Source organism: Rosa chinensis, chromosome 5, assembly GCF_002994745.2.
Source record: "Rosa chinensis cultivar Old Blush chromosome 5, RchiOBHm-V2, whole genome shotgun sequence".
Classification (NCBI taxonomy): domain Eukaryota; kingdom Viridiplantae; phylum Streptophyta; class Magnoliopsida; order Rosales; family Rosaceae; genus Rosa; species Rosa chinensis.
The window spans coordinates 39566708-39584005 of NC_037092.1; the positions used below are offsets into that span (position 1 = coordinate 39566708).

A 17298-nucleotide genomic window follows, 5' to 3' on the forward strand; every position below is an offset into this window, starting at 1 on the left:
TTCTTGAAATAGCAAGGGCAAATAAGTGGCTTTGCTATAAGGAGAAGCCATAATTCTCTTGTTTATTTCCATATCCCACTTTTGGATTACATTGGATAATGTTTTCAACCGATTATGTACTATATTTTATGCTAGAATCTTTTCTACCATTACTTTTGCTCGTAGCACGTACATTTATTTTACACTCTAAAAGAGCACTAGCTATATGCTTACTGGATTTGGTAGAATAAGTTTTGTCACATTACCGTTGCTCCAAATTTGTTGTAGTTATCTTTGTTTCGTTCTTTTAGTGGTCGTCACTCCCACCTTTTCTTGCATCTTTGTATGATTTTTTCTTTTGTTTTCTCGTTGTACCTTGATTTTCTATATCAGGTAAGGTTTCAAGCTCCTTTTTCACTTGTCTCACATCCTAAGTTTTTTATTTAATTTTTTTTTTTTACACCAAATGCCATTTGGTTATTTATTAAGTACAAAAAAATTAGGTCAAAATACATCAACAAATAAAGCCTCATGGACAAAAACCTGAAAAATGGTTGGCCAGATCAAGTAAGAATAAAAATAAAGAAAAGTAAAATAGGTTGTGTTTCTGTGGTTCTAACGGGGGATAAGACTGGGGTTGCCGGCCTATTATCCTCTTATGCCTAAATCAGTATCAGTATGAGATGTTGACAAATTAACGAATGGAAAGGTACAGTGTTTGATTTACTTGATTTGGAAGTATATGGCTGTAGATATTGGAAATGTTGGGAGTTGTGCCCATAAACCTCCGATGTGGGAGAGTGTGCCATCCCACAAATGGTAAACAAGGGCTTTGCAGCTTGGTTGTATACATATTCTGCATCCCGACACTCGGAGGTGGTTCCGGTCGACATGGATACCAGAGACTTGGCCTGCCATGTAGGGGAGGCTCTGGAGTGTTTTCTGTCAAATCTGAGGTGAGTTCCAAGGGCCGATTGGCCTTGTTCGTCTGGTGTTTGCGTTTGATATGCATATGGTATAAACAAGTCCCCCAAGTCCTCAGTCAAGAACTCTCTTGGGTGGAGAGTTTGTTCTAGTGGAAACAGCGGGAGTGCACGATGAGAGGCCTGCCAGACTCAACATGGATGACCAGTCCCCCAAGTCCCTGGGCAAGAGGGGTCGGAGACCGAGTCTTGGTACGATATCCTTGTTTGCCACCTTGGGAGTGATTCACACGTAATTTACGTGTGTTTCTAGCCCTAATTACCTTGAAATTAGTGAATACGTACTCAATCATTATTTCATAAGTATTACTTTGTTTTCTTCATTTGTAGGAAATTATGGTCAAGAGAGGAAAAAGAAGAAAGTAGTAGTGAATTCGAGCAAAAAGTCAACTTCGACTAAATGACGAAAAGTCAACTAGTTGACCATTGGATCAACTGAGTCAACTTGGCCTGATAGCAAGAAGTTTAAGGCCCAAAACCAAAGAAGCACAAGCTGGAGACCCATTTTTCTATACCCTAGGCCTTTTGGCCGAACTTGGGACTTCTCTCCCTTCTCACCTCTTCTTCTCTTCTTCATCCCCCATTCTTCATATGTAGGCTTGCACAAGGAGGAAGCACATACATTTCCGATATCTAGGTCACCATCTCTACACCATGGCTTCATAAGGGTAGCAAGAGAAGCCATGAAGTTATGGCAATAGCTAGTGACAAGTTTTGCCTTAACTTCCATGGATTTCTCCTCTCTTTCCCTCTTCTTTCTTTTTCTTATTTCTTGCTTATGATGTTGTTTGATGTGCATTGATATGTACTTATGTGTGACTTCTCATGGTTTTAGGGTTTTGAAACCCAAGTTTAGTTTTGTATGGTTTTGTTGAGGAATTAATAAAATTGATGTTTATTCATATGATTTGTGTACTCTTACTTTAGTTTCTTCACTCTAGATGTATGGCTTAGGTTTTCCCCTCGTTAGTCTATGTTTGGTGTGTTGGAATTGGAATATTAAATTGGGGAATTTATATTTCAGTCTAGATTATGGCAAGAGTATGGTGGAATTAATTTGCCCATTGCATATCTGTATTTTCATTTGGATTTCTTAGATTGTGGTTCTCCAATCACCCAATTTTGAGTATTATTACCCTTGATTGTTGGAATAATATTCAGAATTGTTGGGTAACCACAAGTACTCTTTTCGACCTTATTATTTGTGGTGATGGTTACTAGAGTGTGTTACAATCGATTGTCGAAACCTAAAGCATTTAGTTTTGAGCACTTATGGCCCTAACAAGGCATAAGGTTTGAGACTAGTATAGGGTAGCCAAAACCTAAGTATTCTTTCTTCTTCTTGTTTTTGCTTAGGTTCGACTACTATTTTATGACAATTAATTTAGCTTTCTTTTCGGCTTCTTAATGCCAAATGAAAATCCAACAAAACATTTGAAACATCATTTGAATTAATCATCATCATTCCATGTTATTTTAGATTTGTGTGGAGAACCTTAAATTACATGGTGACCCTTGATGCGATGCATCCCATCCTTCTATCTATCTTATTTTTATGTCGTAGTTAGTTAGTTTATTTATCATTTATGAAAATCCAAAAACATTATGACTTTCCCACTACCATTCATTTGTAAATCCATGTGGGTGTGAGCATTACAAGCACTTTTGTGTGTTTCACGGCCCTATCTAGACCTTCCTTGGTGCAAGGCCGTCAATGTGACTTTGTGTAATGCAAAGTCATGCTTGAATATGGCTCGGTGCCTTGTTTAGCGTTATTTCTATTTTTATTTGTTTGTGCAAGTGATTTTCGGTGACCTAGAACCACATGATTCTTAGCTAGCTCATAATCCCCGAGGTACGATAAATCGGGACGTAAATACTTCCCATCTTTGATGACCATGTTGATTGTTACACGATAGGCGAATGAAAAAGGGTCAAATCAGGGAGGCAGGGCTTCCCGTTTTGGCTAGGGTCTTGTACACTGGGAGTAGCCTCTGGTGTTGGGACGGCCCAGTACTTGGCGTGTTTTGCGATGCTTCTAGGCTTCTAGTGTGACACATGGCGTGCTATTATTTGAAATTCGTGCATGATGAGAAATCATTTCGGTTTCCACAACGGGTCATAATTATCGTGCTGGAACCAAGGCGACGGTCTATTTACGCCATTAATGAGAATGTGTGTTCTAAGTCAGAATAGTGTTTGTGGGCAATTCGAAATTGATGACAGCGATCAAAGGGTTGGTGTGTATAAAAGGTGGGGTCATCTAGAAAGAGTATTTTTCTGGATTTTTGTTTTTTGACATGAAACTTCTCTCCCAAGAACTCAGAGAAGAAGATTGCAGGGTTGTGTTGTGGTTTGACAAGTAGTGCGAAGATTTTTGGAGTTCGTCGAGCAATCCGAAGTTTGCAACCATCCTTATTACTCGATTCATCCTCCAAAAAGACGCCAACTGCTGGAAAATCACAAAGGTAAGAAATTTTCTTTCGACTAGGAAATCTTGCTTCAAATTTTTGGTTTTGCATGTTGCTTGGAATTTCTGGATTTTTTGGGTTCTCTAAAATTTGGAATGTGGAAAGTTGCAAACTTTTGGATGTATGATTGAGGTGAGATTGATTAGAAATGATGTGTTGAAGTTTCTAGGTTTTGTCTCTAAGAATAAAAAGTGTTATGGGTTTTTAAAATGTATGGGTTTCTGGTTTTTCAAATGTGTGAGTATTGGACTTGGCTATGTGTGCGGGTAGGTACCAGGAGTAGGGGTCATCATTTGGCCCTTGGGCCCTAAGCCTATTTCAAGCTCGCCCGGCCCGTAGGATCGAAGCCCAACCCGACCTTTGCATTAGGGAGGTCGGCTCGGCCCTCTTTCAAATAGGGTAGGGTAAGGGCCATGGAAATGAAACCCAACCCAGCCCCTTGAGCCCCGCAAACAAGCTCTAATAATTTTCTATTTTTTAAATATGTTAATTTTTTTTTATCCACATACAACTTATCCCTTTATTATTTTGTAATTCATTTAGGAAGCTTTATTTTCTTTGTTAAACAATAATTAATTTTGGGAGATTTAGAGAGATAATTAATTGTATATAACTATCCTAACTAATATTTGTAATTGTTATTATGGTAGCTTAAAAAAATGTATATATTAAATAGGGTAAAAAAAAAAAAGTCTTGGATTATCCACCTATACAACTATTGAGCCACATTTTGTTTGGGCCGGATTCGGCCCAAAACCAACCTAAATTATGCCCAACCGTTACCAAACTGAAGTTGGTCGATAGGCCCAGTTCTTGGGCTGAAACAGAATCGTGCCAGGCCTAAACCGAAAAGTCGGTTTATCGGATTGTCAGTTGGTTTGTTTCGGTAATCGACAGCTGCCGAATTTTATTGGGTCTTCATTCCCTTCATTTTTTATGGTTTGTTTTCAAGCCCAATATGTGTTCTCAGAGTTGATTTAAGCATTGACCCAATAAGTGTTTCCAAAGCCCAACTCTTCATTCTCTTATAAAAAAATCTGAAAATCCGATACTAACACAATAGCACATTGAAACACAAAATCTGGAAACTCAAAATCTTAAAGCGATTCAAATCATTAAAGGGATCCAAATGATTCAACCTCTTCATCTTAAAGGGATTCAAACTCTTCATCGGAAACCCTAACACATTGAAGGGATTCAAACCATTTCAAGTTAGAACTTAAAACTGTAGTCATCCTCAAACAAAATGCAGCAGCAGTCTTAAAAGCAAAAGAAGTTCTAACTTCTAAGTTAAATATTACAAGGGAAAATGGTCCATACGGTACCTGAAGTTTTGCTTCTTATAAATTTTGGTGTCTCAAGTTAAAAAAAAAAATCAGAACAGTACCTGAGGTTCTGAACACTAGTACCTAGAGCCGTTAATTAACTCCGTAACGGCATCTGACTTCTGTCATATACTGAAGGGTATTTTCATCCATTCATGTCCCTCCTTTACATCTGTGTTCTTCCTCTCCTAGCATCTGTGTTCTTCATCTCCGGCCACCAATTTAAACCTCACAACTAAGTTTCAGCATGACTTGCAGATGATGTCAAGGTGAGATACTTCATATGGAGTTTCAAGTATTAATTTGTAGGTGTATATATAATGTATTTGGTCAGCATTATCCATGCCTACCTCTAGGTAAACTATGTGCTTGTTCAAGTTGATATTTTGATGTCATTTAGTAGTGGTTGGATGAACATGTGAGTCTGATTCTCTTTTGAAAAGAAATCATACATAATTTTTCAATTTGCCTTATTCTCAAAGAATATATGGCTGCTGATTACTGGTTTTAGAAGAAAGCATCTATTGTATTAGTAAACTGATGATGATCAGACTACTGGTGATGCTTTTGAGGAACTAATAAAGAAGAATGATTCAGTAATGTTTTTGTAATTCTTTATCGTTGTTATTTGTTCTTGCAATCTATTAACCGTTGGACCATTAATCCCAAGTATATATGACCAAACAAAAGAAAAAAATTGTTGTAAAATCCAGCTGATTGTCTAATCACTACTACAATAAGTTAATCAGACGACAGATATTTGGAGTTATGTGATGACCAGCCTCACTGTGGTCTAAACGAGTGTTGTGTGATTGAAAAATCACACAACGGTGATTTCACCGTTGTGTGACAATACTTTGCTCAACAGAATACTTGTTTCCGTTGTGTGAATTCTGCGCAGGCATGTGCCTGGCATGACATGCGTGGGGATGTGTCGACACATTCAGACAACAGAAGAAGGAATTCGCCGTTGTCTGAGATTCATAACACACAACAGATATAACTCATTCTTTGTTGTCTGAGGTTCATCATTCTTTGTTGTCTGAGATATGTAACACACAACAGATATTACTCATTCTTCGTTGTCTGAGATTAATAACACACAACTGAAGTGAAATTATCTCCCTTGTCTGTTGATTACTCAGAAAACAGAGATGATTTTATTTCTGTTGTGTGTTATGAATCTCACACAACAGAACCTTGTTTTCTTTTGTTGTTGGTTGTTAGTTCACACAACCACTATATTTGGTTAGCTGTGGTGTAAATATTGTAATCAGATTGGCTAATAGCCAATTACTGTTGTAGGAGAAGCCTTAATTTTGAACTCGTTTACAGTCATACAATACATTGTTTTGTATTGTGTTGTATGAGATCAATGCTAGGTGAAATCATACAAAATCAATGCTAGAGATTATTACCAATGAACAATAATTTTATATTAATGCTAAAAGTAACTTTGATACATCAAAACAAACTCCAATCGATTCACTATATACAATTTTATAAGCATTTAAACATTTCATTGAACTAAGCCTTCCAATTTCATAAGCTATACAAGATTGTGTTCGATCTTCACCCACAAGCAATGCTGCAATACGAGCAATCCAATTTCCATCTTGTGCAGCATATGCTTGAGGATTCTGATGGAAAAGTTCATTATCTTGTGCAGCATTAGCTCTAGATTCATCTCCTACATGGAATCTTAGGCCTGAATCTACACCAAACTTGAATGCCAAGGACAGTTAGCTTTACTGCTATGTCACATTATATTTCCGTATAAAAAAAAGAAGAAGAACATGGTAGAAACACAAACAAAGAAAGTTAGGACTAGTTTCTAACTTTTGGCAGATGATCCATTACAATACCAATGTGATCTTAGACACTTGAAAACCTTATTTTTAATGCTTTTGCGTCCTCTCCGAGATACATGCATGCACAAGACCTTATTTTTATGTCTTTATTGAATCAATTAGAGTAAACCAAATGCATTTGGTCAAGACGAAGTCTAACAAAATAATGCACAACATCACATTCGACATAGCAGTACGTAATTGTGAATCCAGCATACTACGAATATACTTACTAAGGATACTACTGGGACACTATCATATGTAGGATTCCAACATATGTACACTATCATATGTAGGATACAAGCAATAACCACAAATTTTCAGGCCAATTGACTTATTCGGTATGCACTAACTCTTGTCGAGTCACCAAAGTGACCAAGCAATATCCTATAACAGAGTATAAAATGTCCAAAATCCAAAGTAGAGTTTTTTATTTATTAAGCTGCATAATATTCAGAAGCCAAAAAACATCCAGCAGGCCAAATTCATGTTTGTATTTGAACATATCACTCCAAAAATCACCCAACTAGAACTGGAAATTGCTTAATTATATACCTTTGCAGCCTACTATCTGATTCCAGTTGGCAATCCAGATTTCTGTAGGCACAATCACATGAAAAATGCTCAAACATGCAGCTAGAACAATGGTGGTCTAATCTTACGTCTAATAGTACGTTAATACTTTAAAGCTAGCTGATGAGTACTTAAAATAGAACAATGGTGATCCTTGCTACTCAAAAATCAAAATAACAAGAAAAAGAAAAGAAAAGAGGAAAAGGAAAACGACAGCTAAAAGTTGACATGCATGGTAGAATTTGCAAGGATCAGCCTATCCATGAAGTGGCAAGAAATAACTCATAAGGAGGCTAGATTTCACTACTACAAAAACATGATTTAAGGACACTGGAAAAGAGTCCTCTAATACATTTAAGGACACTCTAAAAAAGAGTCCTCTATCCAGCAGTCATTGTAAGTCATATACAAGGACACTGGAAAAGTGTCATCTTTTCCCTACAAGGACACTAAAACTGTGTCCTTAAAGAAAAAAATAAGTGTCCTCATATCCAATAGAGGACACATAAACTGTGTTATCATATCAAGAAAAATGTGTCCTCTTTACCTTACCAGGACACCTAAACTGTGTCCTTAAAGTCCAAAGTAAGTGTCCTTGTATCTAATAGAGGACACGTAAAATGTGTTCCCATATCAAGAATACTGTGTCCTCTTTACCTTACTAGGACACCTAAACTGTGTCCTTAAAGTCCAAAGTAAGTGTCCTTGTATCTAATAGAGGACACGTAAAATGTGTTCCCATATCAAGAATACTATGTCCTCTATACCTTACTAGGACACATAAACCGGGTCCTTAAATGTTGAAAACCATCCAAAAAAAATTATATCGCAAGCATTCTTAAAGTGCCAAAATGAATATAGTCACCAAAATACACCAGTATGGTATGGTATGTATACAAATTAAGATCCGATCTAAGGAGAATCAACTGCAAAATGAAATTAAAAAAGTAACGTTACTATAATGCTAATTTTCTCATTAGGTATGCTCTATCAACCTTGAATAGATTGAACTCCAATGATTTGTCCTTGCCAAAATAAGAACCTACACAAACAAGCCAATAAACAGAAATTTAGATAACTTATACAATGTATTTGCTATAAGGTTTGTGTTATATACCTAGCAGCCAAAACTAAAACCATATGCAATTCAGTTACTAAGTTTGTGTCAAATACATTTGCAGCTTTTATCTACTAGTAATAGAGATGTATCATGCATGCATATTACTGGCACCTTTCATCATATTATGATCAACATCCTGACTTTAAGCTACACATTGTGGAGAATCACAAATAACCCCACAACACATTCTTTTTCTTCGTCTTCTAGCTTTTACATTATTCCACAGAAGATGATTGCTTACAACTCCCTAATGAAAATTATTTTTAACAGGAGGCCAACAACTTACATATCTAGGAAAATATCCATTTTTTTGGTAGTAAGGCCATTAGCTCTCTCAAGTATTTGGCATACATAAAAAGAGAAGAATTGAATATAAAGAGAAGGAAGCTACCTTAGGAATTGCAGTTTCATTTGTGTACGTTGACAGTAGTGTTATGGATGGAAGACTGATAACCCAATGCATTCTATAAAGCATAGCAGACCTGCACCATACAAGAGGCTCTGTCAAAATGAGCACGAGCCGCTATAACATGGAATGAAGATAATGCCAACAGAAGACTATTGAGGGTCGTTTCATGATCGATCACATGCATCACATTCCAGCAAAAAAAAACAAAACAAAACAAAATAAAAGAAGAGGAAGTGGACACTCTCCAGTAATGATGAATGAATACAATTGATTATTGTTTTTAGAAGGATGATGCTTATCTTTGAAAATTTTTGTGGAAGAATAATACAATATGGGATAAAATGTTATTGTCATTCCAACCTCAGTTTGACCCAAGGCAACTTAAGCTCTTGCTATGCTTCCACTTTGCAGAATCTTTGGGCTTTTGTCTCATTGCAGCATAGTTATCATTCTCTTGCACTAACTTTAAATACATTAAAGTAACTGCAGCAAGCAACAGAACTTCAATAGAGAGCAAACATGAACCACAAGGGAAAAAGAATAAGCCATAAGATGTGATCTTACCATCCAAAAAATACCAATTGGAAAAGCCAGCCCCAATTGCCCATCTATTACAATTTAGTCTCTAGCCATTGCTTCCATCGGCATATGGTGAACCTACACTTCCCCTATAAGTCAAGAAAAAAATAATACGAATATAAATTGATTGATCAATTAAATTCAGACAAAACCTACAAATTTTACAGGTTACCGCAAGCTAATCACAAGAATGAGTCATTGAATATGATAACAGAGAGACTCATAAATTCAAAAAGGGAAATAAAAAAGACAACCAGAACAGAAAAAAGAAAAAAGTTTGCAAACTAGCTGTCATTCCAAGTCTGCAAACATTATCACTCATTCCTGCATTTGAAAAATAAATACATGCAGCAAGAAACTAATGCATGTGGGAAAGTCATAAAGAAAATATGTACAAACCTTCATTGTAACAGCTTAAAGCTAAGGATCTCGTGGAAGGACTAGTATCCTACAAATAAACAAACTAGAATTAAAACTGTTCTGAAAAAGGGGGCACAGTGAACTATAGAAAGTGTAAGTAAATTGGCTAAGCATTTTATTCTAACAAATAAAGAACCCACACCAGAACTTAGTAGGTGAAATATCCACTTCTCAGGTAAATTCAATCAAGTCGAATATCATCATATCCTTTAGCCATTCAATGAACATTGAATTTCAATAAGCATTGATAATAATGATACTTGCATGAACATTGTGAGTAGTTAATACAACTAGCTAGCAGGTCTGATTAATGCGGTAGTGGAAACAAGAAACTAGCCCTCGAGCCACCCCCAAAAGAAAAAGAAACTTTAGCTGCAAACTGAAGTAGGATAAATCTATGCTTATGTTTATGTGAAGATGGTATATATAGGAGAGGCCTCCTGCGTCATGATGTATGCTAGTCATGACATTCATGAAATTCACATTTCTTACAAGTACTGCAATCTGTTCAGAGTAAGATCTTCAAGATCAGGAATACTTCCTTCCAATTTGTTGAAGCTGAGATCTCTATAAAACATTAACGAGAAGATGTTATAAGAACCCAAAGCTTACTAATACTTTCAAGACCAGTCCCTATACCAATTTCTAATACTTTCAGCAACATGTGCAGTTTGCAATTGAAATTCAAGGCTAATGGGAGAGGCCAAAAAGCATATCGATCAGGGACATAATCCATGACCAAGATTCAAAGACTTGGCATGTAAACTAGATTAAAGTTTACAGGTAAGTAGCTAAATAAGTAAATAGAGACTACAAGTGGAAAAAGCACAACCACAATCATGTCAACTAGGCCTCCCACCTCATATTAACTTCTGTGATAACTAATGTGAAACCAATAAGTTATATTCCAGGGCAAGACATTATCCTGCAATCATCTTAATAAACTTTTTAAGGCTTTGAAGACTGACCTGACTCTTTGATGGGTTGGTAACCGCTTGATATTTTGCTGGAGTACCAACTCGTAGCTCTCCTTTCTGATTGAAGGCAACTACTGATGGTGTGGTCCGAGCACCCTCAGAATTCTCAACAACTTTGGGAATCTGTGACAAATCCACAGTGAGGCATAATCACATCAACAACCTTTAAAATTGCATGCAACAGAATTCAAGAGTTGTATCAGACCATTATGTGACTATCCCGCCTTATGGAACTAAGTGCCATGCGATTGAAAGATTAAATTGCCTTGGTGAATATTTTGCCATTCCACACATTTGATTAGCATAACTTCCAACAGAGATTAACCACAAACAATATTTATAACAACTGAAACATTTCATATACTAATCTAGATATGAACAACCACACAACCAATTCAATGGGCAATGCAAGATGCTTTGAGAACATAAATTGACAATGCACGCAGCTCTTGGGAATTGAACCTTCTGGTTTCAAAGAACATGAGGTGCCATTAAGTTCAAAGCCATCAGCTTGACATTGCAAGGCTTTATTCACATATATTCTAAAAAGGACAGGAAAGCTCATACAGAATACATCATGAAAGAAACTAAAAATCAGCCAAAGTACCTTTGGAAAGCCCATGGTAAATGGAACTGTAAGAACATCCATGCCTCTTGAAACATTCTTCATGGTTTTAGCAACAGGATTTCCCTACATCCCTTCTTGCAGATTGTGCTAATGAACAAAAGAAAAAAAAAATCAATTCATAAATTTAATTGAATATAGTTTCTGATCCTGAACAGGTAATTCTCATCCCCAATCCTATCACCACCACCATTAACAAAACCAATCATCCACGAAATGCAAATATAAATAAAAAAAAGGCCACTACATACCTTAAGATCGAGCAGCGAGGAGTAGGACTGTCCGAGAGACAGCTTAAACGTGCGAAGGAGAAAGCTCTGAGGTTCCCATGCCAATCGCACAACATCAGTGCGCTGGTGGCGCTGGAGCTCCTTAATGGCATCACAGAGGGGGTCGGAGGAGTCAAGGGACAACGGCGAGGTTGCGGGTTTGGAGAGGGACGACGGTGGCAACATTGCTGAGAGGATGAGAGGGTTTCAACCTTGAGGTGGCTTGGCATCTGAAGAGTAGATGAAAACAAAATTAAACCTCTAGCATCTCATCCACATAAAGGATTATGAATCGACCATCTGACATACCATCTAATTTTGATCATAAGCCACCATCACATTATGATCTGGATAGAGCATATAGATCTGGCAAGAAGAAAAAGCTATGGACAGATAGAGAAGGAGAGAGAAGTACCCATATGTAGTCTGATTTTCTTTGCTCAGAGCTAAAGAATCAGAGCTCCAATTTAATAGCTCGAGGAAGAGATGCAGAGAGAGAGAGAGAGAGAGAGAGAGAGAGAGAGAGAGAGAGAGAGAGAGGGGTCGATTGTAAAATAGAGGCCTAGGTGTGAATATGCCTGGGAAAAAAAGAAGAGGGAAGTTCAACTTTTGACCCAAAAAATAGGCGGGGCAGCAGTATTTTGCTCCTGTTTTTTCAAGTCGTCCTCATAAGCTTATTAGGACTCCTTGAAAAAAAGTGTCCTTATATGGTGTCCTTATATGGGTTATTTGTAGTAGTGTTTCTTTAGGCACAATCACATGCAAAATTCTCTAACAGCTAAAACAATCTAGTCCTGATTTTACTTAACATAGTTAATACTTTAAGCTAGCTGATAAATATTTAATCATAACAAAGGTGATCCTTTCAATTCAAAATAAGAAGGAAAAAGAAAAAATACTAACAAACTGGTTTGCCATAGTTTTGAAGGATCAACCATATACTTGCAGTGACATAGAATCTCTTAACATTGTTGATCATCTATTAATCTTTGTGTTAGTGGTGCTACTTCATCGATCATGCATCACTGTGATGGAGGAGACTTATCCTTTGCTTTTCCCCAGAAAACGAGATACGGACCAATGATGATTAAAGCTGCTCCGATAACACTACGAACAAGAGTGAAACAGACTAGTCAATCAACTATCATGCATATATAGGCATGGATTAATTGAATTAACCAGAGACAAATAAATACATGTGAGCCTACCTCGCAATGTAGAATTGTTCTGCTAAAACAAAGAAACCCAGGATTGCTACCTACTGTGGCCAAGGGATGAAAAGCCGAGTGAAAAACAGGTCCCTTTTCCTTCACTACCATTCCCATCATATAATAAGCAACACCAGATTGCATTGCCTGCAGTATGAAATATTAATACAAAGTTCATTAAATTGGATTGCAGTGTTAATTTCAATTATGCAATTACTTTGGACGGCCATGAGATCTAAGGCGCCAGATTCGTTTTGGGCCCACTAGCAAGGGCGTCGCCCTAAATCCAGTTATTATAGTACAAATGTAGGATTCATACCATCATATGATAATATACTACTGGGACAATAGTATACTACTGGGACAGTATATTCGTAGAGACCGACCATCATATGATAGTATACTACTGGGACAATAGTATATACACCATTATATGTAGGATTCCAAATCAAAAAGGGCAAAAATTGTTTGTATCATGTATACACCATCATAACAATCATGTATCTTGTTTGTCACACACCTTGAGTACAAGATGACTTGCAACCATATCTTCTCCCTCTCGGTTTCGTAAACCCTATAACGATAGGAATCAGTACATAAGAGAGTGACAAAATTCAAAATCATAGTCAAAACGGAAACAAAATAGACAATCACCTTGGTAAGGATCAGTGTTGATACTGAAAGTCTGTCAAATGTCCTTGTTGACAAATAAAATCACATTGACCACAGATAAACTAAGACAACAAATAAGGGAGAGCAAGGACGAGAACATCTATGATACAGAGTACATACTGTAGTAATAAAATTCACATAATAATCCAGAAAATCATACTCATTGTTTAAAGCTCAGTTGAATTATAATACCCTAGTCACGAGTATCCTAGTTAACAAGTCACCAACAACAATATTAAGAGGTACTCATCCCAAATAAGTATCTCAATGGGGAAGAAAAACAGAAAAAAGAAGAAGAAAATGTGAAAGTCAAACGGTGAAAAAGATAAGACCTTGAGCTAGGTGGCTTCTAGGTGTCAAACATGTGAAGCTAGCATCCACTGATGCTTAATAAACAAAAATAAACTTAATCTAAAAACTAACTAGCTTTATCAATAACAAAAAAAATAACCTTAGGTAAAAGAACATGGTAAAAGAACTCATCCTAAAAATAATTTAGGTAAAATATATAAATAACAGATTAAGAAAAAACAAAAAGAAAAAAATTTGTTTCAGGATTTCACACAAGAAATCGAGGTATGCTATAATCTTCTCACCAACATCTTCCCATTTAACTAAAGGACTTCTATCCACTATGGCACTATTTATCATTTCAACCAATTTTTCATCATAACCTGCACCAGAATCTTGCACAGGTTTTGATCTTCCAATATATTGGTATGACTCCTCATTGCTGGTATGCTTGTACTGGGACCACATGATTTCGTGAATTAGATGTTGTTGATAGCTGCAGTCCAACTCCTCAAATCAAAGACCTAAATTGTAATTCAAATAAGTGAATATACAAATATATATATAGAACATCAAGTTTGAACATAGACCTTCAACCAAAAGTTTGAACATATACATATATATATATATATATATATATATATAGCTGTAGATTTGTTGTCAATCTTTCAATAATACAAATATCTACAAAAATGACCGCCATAACTAATTAAATAAGAAATTAATCATTATAACCGCAATGCATCAAAAATACTTCATATTGCAATTAGTACAAAAATGGAAAGTATTTCTTCATAACATATCCACGTCAACCAAGACAATAAATAATGCAACAAGTTTTGTGTTTACACAAAAGTGGAGAAGAACAATATAACAGCTACATATATATAGAGTTCAACTCAGGTGAGAGATTACTTCGATAATAACTGAAGAATGGTGGAGTACTGTTCATTATATATATTAGGCCAAAGAAAAGATGATTGATGTGAAAATAAAAAATAATTCATTTTATCAGTTCGGCTAAATTGTCAAACTATTTGACAAGTTTAGATGAAAAGATAAGACACTAAAGCAAATCCAGTTCTACCAATCCAAATTTCATTATCGTTTCTATATTAGGCATTAGCAGATATGTTCTATCCTTAGCAGAAACAATACACTATATGACAGCCAATGAATCCTCGACGATACATTCAATCCTTCCCAATGTCATTTTCCAGTATGGTTAATGCATAATCACAAAAACATAGCCAAAACCTCCGAAACTTCCACAAAATATCAAAGACTAAACAAAAAGGTTGAGCTAGATAGATACCCTCAATGATTGAACTTAGTGGCTTTCTAAAGCACTCCAACTGACCTTGATCTTTGAGTGAAATAACCATGTCTAGGTCATATAGTGTAGAATGAATGAAATCACGAACCTGCTCAATTGAATTCATGAGCTTTATTATCTTGAATTACATAAAGTGAAGAGTCCAAATTGAAAATGATAGGAAGAGTGAGTAAAGTGGCTTACAAGAACTTGTTTTTCACCAACAATGTGTGTGGAGAAAAGGGCTTGGGGTGGAACTGCCCAGAGTTCACATGGGTTCACTGCACACATAGCAATTTTACTGTGCTTACAGCGTAGAGTGTAGAAGTGAGATAGATAGATAGATAAAGAGAATACCTTTGGGGCTACGGAAGAGCAAAGGAAGCGTCTTGGAATGAAGAGTCTGACTCATCATCGCCGTTCGCTACCAGGTGATGATGGTTGCGGGCCCACCGAGAGGTCTCCGACGTCGTTGACAAGGGTTTCAGTGGCGGTGCAGAGGATGGGAGGGAGGTTTCGCTGAATGTGTCGAGCAACCCTAGATTACAGATTGATGATATCAAATATGACATTGCTAAACCTCTAGGGAAAAACCCTCCAACTAAACACTACCTTCAGAGAGAGTGAGCTAGGATTGTGAAGGAGACAAGCAAATTAGGGTTAGGCTTATGAGGTAGAAGGTCTTGGGGGACTGTTTGGGGGTGGAGGTCGATTCTCAAAGAATGTCTGGGATTAGGGAAATTGAAGTTCTTCTGGGGCCAGATCCATGGTTGATTCAAGACAGGTCGAAGCTTTAGGGCCAAAGATTGAAAATTTGGGGGAGATTGGGGGGAGGGATATTGGGAACGGAAGAAGGGTAGTAGAAGAAGAAGGGGAGGTGGCAAAAAAAAGGTGGAGTGAACCTTGATCGAGACTATTGGTTTCAATAAAGACTACTTGTTTAGTAGGAGACTTCAAGTTTCTCCAACAACATAAAATTAATGGACCGTTGTATGAGTATATGATGACAAAGAAGGTTGAGACGGAAAATTTTCCGCCTGTGACTATAGGTTTCATTTGAGTGAAATTTTGCTACGCTGTGCAATTTGCTGTCATGCTCAGACAACAGAGCTATGATAATCTGTTGTACAAATTTGTGCATCTTGCACTAGGTGTACCTAGAGGATTTCTAAAAATTCATACAACATTTCATTATACAACAGATATAAAAAAAACTATTGTGTGGATGGTTCAAATTGAGCTCCTTCTGGGAGGGAATTATGTACTCATTTCCCTCCATCTAAGTCTCACATTCACACAACGGAAACTTCTTAAATCAGTTGTGCAATATCTTCCTAAAAAAAAAGTTTTCAATTTGCTTATATTCACACAACAGAAACATATTTGTACCGTTGTATGATAGAGTTTGTGTTAATACACAACAGTAGATTTTACTTCTGTTGTGTGATGCACTGCTGTGTGTTTCGATTTTTGTAGTAGTGAATTACTGTTGAACTTCTTGTCCCAAAGTCTTTGTGTCATGGTCTATGTTTTAGATAAAATTTTAATTCTGCATTTTAATCACTGGTTATATCTATCTTTGACTAGTTAGATTGTCCGCTCTTCTTTGTTTATGTTGTAATGTTGTTTTGGAATCTGACAGCATCATATGGATTATCAAAGTTGACAAATCCAAAGCACTTTGGTTTTCCATCTTGATCTCTCAAGATCACTACGCTAGTTATTGGTCTGAATTCACCAAAATTTTTGGTAAAATCATCCTCAGTAGTCGATTCTGATAGATGCTTCCTAACAATCCCTTATTGTAACACCCCGAACCCGGATTAAATGAAAGGGTGAATTAAAAACAAATAGAACTCAGTCCAACTCAAATCCCTAGAAGAGCTTCATCTTATTATTGTCTCTATTATCTAATCATCAATTGAAAAAGAAACAAAAACACACGAATTACAAGATCAGTACCTGGATCGATCAATCGATCTTACCATCGTCTTTGATTGATCACCATCGGTGGTTGCAAGGACAGAAGAGACCAGAATCCATCACGACCATAGCTGAATTCATCGTCAAACCTAGCGACGTCATGTGCCAGCGCACTGAGAAAGGGAACCGACTCGGGAAAGATCTAGAGTCTCCCTTTTTTCCTCTCTCCCTCTATCCGGTATGTACGAGTACTTATATAAAGTCAAATGAATGGTCATGATCAAGCGGTGGAACAATGGACGACCCTTA

The 17298-nt window shown here is 36.7% G+C and overlaps 1 long non-coding RNA gene across 4 annotated transcripts; it reads right to left on the minus strand.

The window, feature by feature from the left end:
• Positions 1–8049: 8049 nt before the first annotated feature.
• Positions 8050–12106, minus strand: LOC112166898. Of its 4 annotated transcripts, none has more exons than XR_002923480.2 (10): positions 11890–12060; positions 11563–11810; positions 11294–11401; positions 10678–10809; positions 10202–10276; positions 9689–9737; positions 9275–9378; positions 9071–9193; positions 8693–8783; positions 8050–8223 (listed from the first exon to the last, which is right to left on the minus strand). It is a non-coding gene; the product is annotated as an uncharacterized LOC112166898 (long non-coding RNA). The 4 variants fall into 4 exon arrangements; XR_005800831.1 differs by having other exon boundaries at positions 8052–8223; positions 9275–9613; positions 11996–12106; XR_005800830.1 differs by having other exon boundaries at positions 8052–8223; positions 9275–9613; positions 11890–12056.
• Positions 12107–17298: the final 5192 nt, after the last annotated feature.